We start from the raw sequence: 9,876 nt of genomic DNA, 5'->3' as shown, positions 1-9,876 counted from the left end.
TCCTGGCTAGTGTCTCTGAGAGCCTGTGCGCTCATTGGAATCAGTAGCATAGCTCCTGATGACATTGATGGGCAAAGAATTAAACCGACTTCTGAAAACCCCACCTGTAAAACTTCCTAAGGTGAATGCTGCAGAAAGCTCTGTGCATGTGAAAACGGGACTAAAATGGGGAAGATTTTGCAGCCTTGGCTGTAGCAATCGCTGGAAGGTATTGAAGTGTTGGCATCCCCAGGTTTGAAGATATGTGTGTGTCAGGGGAGGGGCGACTGGCACACACTGAGGGAAGTGATTGGCCTTGGGTTACCCACTAAACTGGTGTCAGAACCAGGGACAGAACCCAGAAGTCCAGCTTGCCAGGGTCTCTTTAGCTAACCACTAGACCTACCCTCCTTTTCCGGTCTGGGAGTCTACCACCTTCTGTGTCCTGCCATTCCTCTTAGCTATAGGGGAGACCTCCCGCCTCTGAAATCCCTGCTGCTAAATGGTTCTGCTGAAGTTACCCAGCTTTCTCCTGGCTTCACAGTGGCCAGTCAGGGAGCAGGCAGACTCCTTCCTTGCATTCACCTGACAGAGCTGCTGCTTGAGATGATCACAGTTTGTAGCTACACAAACGCTTCCAGCAGATGGAGGGAGCAATAGAAGCAAATAGTCTAGCAGCAGGGAATTTCTGGGCTCCCCTCCTGCAGCCCTGTCTGGGAAAACCTGCCCGATTCCAGCTCCTTGTCTGGGCTGTGTATTTTGTAGATAGGAACCAGGGTGTGGGGTGGGAGGGGTAAGGGTGAGGCCCCAGCCCCTCTGGCTGAGCCCCCCCACCTCCCCTCAGTCTGTCTCCTGCACGAGCTGCTGCACAGCACACGTAGGTGCCGAACATTGTTCCTCCTCTCCAACCTCTTCCCTCCCTCCCCTGCAGCCCAGTCCTCTCCATTCCTGCTTCCACCCTCTGGTGAGCATCCCTTCGCTCTAGCCCTGACCCGGCCCTCTTGTTACAGATTTCTGTTACCAATCTGCCTGAGGCGTCAGGTGATCAGGCTGAGACTGCAGGATCGTTAGGGGAGGAGATGAAAGAGCACACCAAGAGACTAATTTTAAAGCTTTATTAATTAAATAACAGCGGTGAGTGCTGGGTGCTCCCCACGTCACTCAGAGGAAGGAAAAAAGCATTAGTGCCCGTGCCCTAACCCACTTTCATACTCACACACGCACGACCCAAGGCTGGCCAAGCCTGGGTGTAACATAAGAAGAAGAGGGGGAAGGGTGGACGAGAGTTCTGTCCTGTGCACAGGCTGTCCAGGGTCTGCTGTTGATCTCCGATTTGCTTCAGCTCTCAGGAGGGTTTTAAGTCCTGGGGTCTTTTGGGAGCATTTCATTCAGGGACCTCTGTCCCCCATGCTCTTTGTACCAGTCCAAACCGGCCTTCCGTGGCTTCCTCAGCTTTCCCAAAACACACCGGCTTCAGGGACGCGAAACTGTTGTTTTTCCCCTCACTGGCCTTCACCATCTCAATGGTTTTTGCAATCTCCTGCAGTCTTGTTCAGCTTACTTCTCTTTTCTCACGGTTGGCTGGGGGTTGGGTAAGATACATATATGGCTGCAGGCTTCTTGGCTGCATAGAGTCTGTTTGAGCACTGTGACCTTGGACTGGAGCCCGCATCTTATCTTCAGACTGAGCTGAGGCATCGAGTTAACCCGTTCTCTTCTCCCTTCCTCCCCGTTCGGCCTCTCACAACCTGCAAAGGAACCTTTCACTCCACACTCATTCCTTCAGCCCTCCCCGAAATCCTTTCCAGTGCATCTCAAAGCATTAGCAATATACAATGCTGGTGCTTACCCAGGGGACCCCATGGGGGGAGCAATTTTATTGTGACAGTCCCCCCCTTGACCCCGAATCAACATTCTGTTGTGAGGGGTCACCACTTAGGTTTCCACCCTCTCTCTGACACGATGACTAGGGTCACCGTTGGCCTCCGACACCAACAGCAATACAGCACAAACAAAAGTGTTAGGGCAGCAACAATTGCATACACCAGCCAGTAGTGGCTTCTGGCTTCATTAGTAACATAGCATAGCACAGCCCCTTGTTGGCAAAGATGTCCCATCTAGATGGCTGTGACAAAGGCAGCTTTCTCCAGATTAAATGTGTGCTGCAACACTGTAAGGGAGGAGGCATCTGTCTGGAACACGGTCAGTTGTTCCTGGGTGTGCGTCAATGGAAGAAATATATTGGACGTAACCCATGAAAAATTAAATACAATATAATTAGAAACATTAACACTACTTTGAATAACCGCGGGCCAATGCACTGAAAAATTTTGCGTTCGAGATTGCAATTGCAACTCAGGGGGCACCCTAGGGTAGGTGGCTCGCCAAACACATGTGGAGGTATTGGTGAACAGATGTGCCTAAGTGGGGGCATATCCCGATGCCTCCCCTGCCCAGCAGATGTGTTGACCCACCTCATAAAAGCAGACCGGCATTACCTTTTCTTTACACATCATTTGAGGGGGCTCCATAGGCCATAGCTGCCAGGTGTTGCCCTCTGCAATCCATATGTAAGGATAGTCAGGGGCTGCCATGAGCACATACCGCTTAGCCGTGTGTGACAATGCGGTTCTGGCGGAACCCAACTGAGAGTGCCAACTCAGGACAAATTGCTCAAATAGGGCAGTTACAGCCCAAGGCTGGGGTTTTTCCACCTCTAAGGCAAACCAAACCAGCCAGACTAAGACTTCGGTCTCACCCCACTGGCTAACCGCAAGTCTCACAAGCAATCTCCTTAGACACTCCAGTTTCCCAGTATTACCACCAGTGCCACACGTTATGGGGACAAATGGTTATAAAAACCAATACCCCAGTAAAAGAAAAAGGTTCTCCTGATCCCAAAGGACCAAGCCCCAGACCCAGGTCAATGTACAAGTCAGACCTTACCCACAAATCACGCTACTGCCAATCCTTTAGAATCTAAAATCTAAAGGTTTATTCATAAAAGGAAAAAGATAGAGATGAGAGTTAGAATTGGTTAAATGGAATCAATTACATACAGTAATGGCAAAGTTCTTGGTTCAGGCTTGCAGCAGCGATGGAATAAACTGCAGGTTCAAATCAAGTCTCTGGAATACATCCCCAGCTGGGATGGGTCATTCAGTCCTTTGTTCAGAGCTTCAGTTTGTAGCAAAGTCCCTCCAGAGGTAAGAAGCAGGATTGAAGACCAGATGGAGATCAGGCATCAGCCTTATATAGTGTTTTCCAGGTGTAAGATCACCTCTTTGTTCTTACTGTGGAAAATTACAGCCAAAATGGAGTCTGGAGTCACATGGGCCAGTCCCTGCATACTTTGCTGAGGTACAAGGCGTATCTGCCTTCTCTCAATGGGTCCATTGTATAGCTGATGGTCCTTAATGGGCCATCAAGCAGGCTAGGCAGAGCTAATCTCAGCTTGTCTGGGATGTCACCCAGAAGCATAGCATAAGTTTGCCATACAGACAGTATAGAGCCAATATTCATAACTTCGACTACAAAACTGATACATACATATAGACAGCATAATCATAACCAGTAAACCATAACCTTGTCCTAGACACCCCATTTGACCCCCTTTATACAAGATTTGGGTGCCACTACAGGACCTTGGTTGCAACAATGATCTATATGGTCCCAGTTTATGTCAATAACGTCACATCCCATGAAAAATTAAATACAATGCACTGAAAAATTTTGCGTTCGAGATTGCAATTGCAACTCAGGGGGCACCCTAGGGTAGGTGGCTCGCCAAACACATGTGGAGGTATTGGTGAACAGATGTGCCTAAGTGGGGGCATATCCCGATGCCTCCCCTGCCCAGCAGATGTGTTGACCCACCTCATAAAAGCAGACCGGCATTACCTTTTCTTTACACATCATTTGAGGGGGCTCCATAGGCCATAGCTGCCAGGTGTTGCCCTCTGCAATCCATATGTAAGGATAGTCAGGGGCTGCCATGAGCACATACCGCTTAGCTGTGTCATTGGGGGGAGCCACCTCCCACACATCACGATGGACCACCCAATCCCAAAGGCAGCCTTCCCAAAGGCCTGGTTGGATTTTTATATCAGGGGCTCACACCCCTTTCATGGGACCAAAGGCCGTGAAGGAGCAGGCTATGCCTGTGTACTTCCAGTTAGTGAGCTTCCAGGAACAGCGAAAAGGCCATTGCTCCCAGGGAATCCCTGAGTGGAAATGGATTTCCCCAGGCCAGGCTCCATAGAGCACATCCTCCTGGATGCTCTGAACTTGTTGAGTCAAATATTGTTGGAGCTGGGAGCACACCGAATCCCATGCTAGTTGATCCCCGGCCTCAATTATGATCTCAATCAATCCCCGTAAGGTGTTCTGCATGTGGAGGGCCAATTCAGCAGTGTGCCTAAGTGTGGAGGTGGCCACTGTAAGGTGGGTGAGATCCGCACTTGTAACCAACCCCATGGCCTGTACCAATGGTCCAAACCGTTCATCTCTCAGGGCCCCTTGCTGAATGTTCCAAATACTAGCTGCCATATTGGCCCCATCCCACAACGAGCTCACTAAGGTCTGCCTTCTTCGGGGGGACAAGGACAACGTCTGTCTAAGGAGGGCAAGTTGGAGGATGGCCCCCCTGGTACAATTGGTGAGGAAGATGGGGACCTGATAGTGTGTCAGGGGCAGGTAAAGGTGGCACTGAGGAGGCTCCATCGTTGAGTGGCTGCCTCTCACTTGGTGGCTGGTAAAATCTGCCACCTCCGCTGGTGGGGGGAGATGTGGCGGTGCCTTCCTAGAGTCATTCCCTGAAGACTAGGGGCTAGGTGGAGGAGGCTACAATTACAATTTAGACGGGATGCTGGAAAGCGTTCGGGGTAGGTAATATTTACCTCCTCACACTGGCGGGACGTGTGTGTGTCTGAGTGGGTGATATGCGTGATATACCAACATTTGGAATTGTGGGGGTTAGGTTGAACCCTACACCATCCGGGTACCAATACCTCTGTGACATTGAAAACCTACCCATATACCTTCTCATCGGTGGTCCACCCGAGCCATCGTTCCCAGATTTCCCCTTCCCAGTGGAACCATAAGCGCAGACAGTATGGATGGAGATCTTCCTCCTCCAAAGGTAGGGGCCATTGTTCCCAGGTAGAAACAAACTCTTTGGGATGGGGGTTCAGACAGCGATGGGACAAAATGTTGTATCATGTGGTGTTGCCTGGCGAGGTAAGGAGCCCTTCTGGATTAATCCCATCTGGGATCCAATTGGGGAGGGATATGCAGGGCCAGGGGACTTGGGGCTCTCGGCAGGGGGCCGCCTCTGGAAAAACACCCAGGTAATACGCAGTGCCACATTCCCACGATGATGCACCGCAACTGCCCCCTTGCCAATGGACAATAGACCTCTTCTTCCACCATCCAATTTTGGATAATGGTAAAATTAACAGAGGAGGACAAAAACATCGGAAACCCAAGGAATCCCTTAAAAATATGCCACCATACATACATCGTATCACAATAAAGGATTCTGCGGGCTTGAAACAGCAAGAGCGATCCCACCACTCCTGTTTGGGGGTGTCCCTGGGCTCTCACTATTACTGCCTGTCCTGTTAACAAAGCAGAAGGGAAAGAAAAAGAGTATAGGTGTAAATGCACCTATTGGGGAAACTGAGGCACATGCAAAAACTCTCAAAGTTACTAGCCGTCCCATTACAGCCCTTCCTGGCTTCCATCATGGATGCTGTTTGCCTGGTTTAGGAGGTCACAACAACAATATTGCATCCAGGGACTGCTATTGCTTGCCAAAGGGTCTCTCATTCCGCCCCAGGCTACCACATGAGAAACAGGATTTGTCCCTCTGGGATCCTTGGAAGGTCTGGGGCCACCCATGAGGTATTTTGCTGTGGCCCTACTGTGTCTATCCGGACTATGCATTGCCTCCATGGCTCCTCCCCTCCAACCTTATGTCACATTGTATCTCAAGCCCTGTCTGCAGCTCAAAACAGGGAGAGCCTCTGGAGGTATTTTCCCTCCTCATAATTATCCAGATAATCCCATAAACAGAAACCCGGATAGTTCAGGCAGATGGCAGGTCCACAACCGAGGCCCACGATGCCATGACCAGAAACAGAGGGAAAAATATGTTTTGAGCTGACCGGCATGCGCCCATTTTAGTTTGCCTGGTAGCTGAAGCTGGTACACAATGGGATAGGGACCCACCCACTTGACATCCAGAGAGTGGGCCTGTGATGCAGTAGGGAGTGGGGTGGATTGACCTGGGAATGTCGTTTAGTTTTACTGGACTGTCTGCATGGGGGATGGGAGAGCAGGGGATGACTTTAGGTGAGGGTACCTGAGCCTATAACCTAAGTCAGGAAGGGGGGGGGGTGCGCGAGTCGACACCTTTGCCCGGGAAACTGGACAAAGGGAGAGGGGAAGAGAGCCTGCTGGAGGGGTTTTTGGTTTCAGTTTTGGGCTGGCTGGGAAGAGGCAGGGAACCCCAAGTCTGGGGTCTAAGATCCTTGCCCCCCAGAGGGACCTGGCTGGGGGGTCCTGGTTGTACCTACAAGCCCTGCTTGGGACTGGGTTCCTGTCGTCTAATAAACCTTCTGTTTTACTGGCTGACTGAGAGTCACGGTGAATTGCAAGAAGTGGGGGGTGCGGGGCCTGATTCCCCCACACTCCGTGACAATTGGTGGCAATGGTGGGATCTACTGCACCCCGTGGACAGCGCTTCCTGCAGTAAGTGACTGGAGAGCAGTAAAATGAAGGGGGATTGACGAGGACCAGGTGTGCTGAAGAGTCAGCGAGGGATGGTTTCAGGGTCAACTAACCCCTGGGAGTGTGTGACCAGCAAGAAAGACTTTTGCAGTAACAGGGTCCCCCGGGGGATTGCAGCGAGCGGTCCGAGGGGCAGAGGAGTCTGCCGCTCGACCCTGGCAGAGGCTGGCACCCTGGGGGGTCTCCCTGGAAACTGTGGGGAGCAGCGAGCACCCAGGCCTGTGAGTGGCCAGCAGGAAGATGTATGCTAAGTGGCTTAAGAGCGACCTGGTGGAGCTGTGCAATCAGAGGGGGCTGTGCAGTGGGAGGCTCACCAAAGAACAGCTCATTGCCCAGCTGGAGGAGGGAGATCGCTGGAATGAACTGATCCCTGTCTCTGAGGGAAGCAGCCTGGCAGATGCAAGGCAGGTACCAGTGTCTGTCCGAGCGGAGAGTGGTCAGCCAGCTGCTGAGGGCTTCCCGAGACCCCCCCCTTCCTATGCCTAGGGGAAGGGTGGGGAGGAGCCCAGCGAATACCGAGGGCACCTTGACACCCCCAGCCAGCAGGGGATCTTCCCGGCGAAGCTCACCAGCCAGCAGAGGATCCTCCCGGCGAAGCTCGGCATCCGGGTGGAGACCGGATCACATCCTGCTATAAGATGCTCCCCCTTCCACATCACAGGGAAAACTGCTCAGGACCTGGAAAGAGAGGTCAGGGACATGCTGGCTTTGGGGGTGACCCAACCGTCTTCCAGCCCTTGGGCCTCGCCAGTGGTGCTGGTCCCCAAAAAGGACGGGTCTATCTGGTTCTGTGTGGACTATCGGAAGCTTAATGCCATCACTGTATCTGATGCCTACATGCCCAGGCCTGACAAGCTCCTAGACAAGCTGGGAGGTGCTCAGTACCTTACCACCATGGATCTTACAAAGGGCTACTGGCAAGTGCCGCTAGATGCAGATGCCAGGCTGAAATCGGCCTTTATCACCCCTCTGGGGCTCTATGAGTTTCTGACCCTGCCTTTCGGCCTCAAGGGAGCGCTGGCCACCTTCCAGCACCTGGTGGATCAGCTACTGAGAGGGATGGAGAGTTTTGCCATGGCTTATATTGACGACATCTGTGTCTTTAGCCAGACCTGGGAGGACCACGTGTCCTGTGCTGGACCGACTCCAGGAGGCTGGGCTGATCATAAAAGCTGAGAAGTGCAAGGTGGAGGTGGCTGAAGTATCTTACCTGGGCCATCGGGTGGGAAGCAGCTGCCTAAAGTCGGAACCAGCCAAAGTGGAGGTGATCAGGGACTGGCCCGCTCCACAAACCAAAAAGCAGGTCCAAGCCTTTATAGGGATGGCGGGGTACTATTGAAGGTTTGTGCCCCACTTTAGCACCATAGCTGCCCCCATCACTGGGCTTTGCAAGAAGGGGAAGCCAGACAAGGTGGTCTGGACCGAGGAGTGCCAGGAGGCTCTCCGGGTGCTGAAGGAGGCTCTGGTCAGTGGCCCAGTTCTGGCAAACCCAGACTTTGACAAGCCCTTTATGGTGTTCACTGATGCCTCAGACACGGGACTAGGGGCAGTGTTAATGCAGGATGATGAAAAGGGGGAGAGACACCCCATCGTGTACCTGAGCAAAAAGTTGCTACCCCGGGAGCAAAACCATGCGGCCGTCGAGAAGGAATGCCTGGCCATGGTGTGGGCCCTTAAGAAACTAGAGCCATATCTGTTTGGGCGACACTTCACTGTGTACACCGACTACTCTCCCCTGACCTGGCTACACCAGATGAAAGGAGTCAACGCCAAGCTCCTGAGGTGGAGCCTGCTCCTGCAGGATTATGATATGGATGTGGTCCATGTGAAGGGAAGTGCCAACATGATAGCAGATGCGTTGGCCCAGAGAGGGGGCCCTGAACTTCCCCAGGTCACTGGTCAGAGTGACCCCGCTCAGTTCAGTCTCAAATGAGATGTGATGCAGTAGGGAGTGGGGTGGATTGACCTGGGAATGTCGTTTAGTTTTACTGGACTGTCTGCATGGGGGATGGGAGAGCAGGGGATGACTTTAGGTGAGGGACGGTACCTGAACCTGTAACCTGAGCCAGGAAGGGGGGGGTGGGGCGAGTCAACACCTTTGCCCGGGAAACTGGACAAAGGGAGAGGGGGAGAGAGCCTGCTGGAGGGGGTTTTGGTTTCAGTTTTGGGCTGGCTGGGAAGAGGCAGGGAACCCAAAGTCTGGGGTCTAAGATCCTTGCCCCCCAGAGGGACCTGGTTGCGGGGTCCTGGTGGTACCTACAAGCTCTGCTTGGAACTAGGTTCCTGCCATCTAATAAACCTTCTGTTTTACTGGCTGGCTAAGAGTCACGGTGAATCGCAGGAAGTGGGGGGTGCAGGGCCCTGACTCCCCCACACTCCATGACACGGCCGCCTTCCCCAGCTTTTGCAACATACACTTCCATTCTCCCCAGTCCACTGTCTTGAGGTCTGGGGTAGCCAGCAGTGCTAGCAACAAGACAAACAATTCAAGACAAAACATAGAACACAAAACACAATTTCTATTGTGACAGTAGATTCATGGTATTTTGGGTTGCTCTTCAGCTGATATCAGCTTTTCCTGATTTTCTGAAAGACAAAAAGAACATGTTTCTACCCCTTTGGGGGTGCTTAAAATATTCCTTTCTTTTACCCTTTCTACAATATACACTGCACATGTCCTGGGGAAAATGCACATTCCTTCTACACTGCTCTGTTTTTACAGTTATATATAAATTACACTCTCTTTATACATTTGGGGAAGTTAAGTTCCAATAGAACCCCCTTATATTCTTTTAACAAATTTGACTAACTTGTTCATAGTCAAATGATTTCAATTAGATTGTCTCTTTGCCTGGATTATTTACAGACATTCCTTTGGAAAAGGGCCCATTTTTCCTTCAGAATGGCTGAGAAGAAACCAAGAATTTTCTTTTTATAACACTTCCTTTTAGACATTTTCACAAAGTTTAACTGCTTAATTCCCTCCAGCCTCTGCAGAGTTAACTTCTCACTCTCTTTCCTTAAATCACTTGCTTATCTTCCAAAATGACACCTTCATCAACTCAGAGTTCACCATTCCAAGTACTATTTCAGGGATCTGAATTC

The 9,876-nt window shown here is 51.5% G+C and overlaps 1 protein-coding gene across 2 annotated transcripts in view; it reads right to left on the bottom strand.

Moving 5' to 3' along the window:
• Nucleotides 1-2,950: 2,950 nt before the first annotated feature.
• MID2 (midline 2) overlaps nucleotides 2,951-9,876 on the bottom strand; it is a 465,133-nt gene continuing 458,207 nt past the window's right edge. The window contains exons 10-12 of one of the 2 annotated variants that reach the window (XR_010590406.1): nucleotides 7,341-7,449; nucleotides 5,498-5,597; nucleotides 2,951-3,272 (exon numbers count right to left, since the gene is read on the bottom strand). The gene's annotated coding sequence lies outside the window, so the exon portion shown is untranslated. Of the gene's footprint in view, nucleotides 5,598-7,340; nucleotides 7,450-9,876 lie in introns of both variants that reach the window. The other variant, XR_010590405.1, reaches the window with a different exon arrangement.

This window comes from Chrysemys picta, chromosome 9 (genome assembly GCF_011386835.1).
Source record: "Chrysemys picta bellii isolate R12L10 chromosome 9, ASM1138683v2, whole genome shotgun sequence".
Lineage (NCBI taxonomy): Eukaryota > Metazoa > Chordata > Testudines > Emydidae > Chrysemys > Chrysemys picta.
This window is presented reverse-complemented; position numbering and strand designations above follow the sequence as displayed.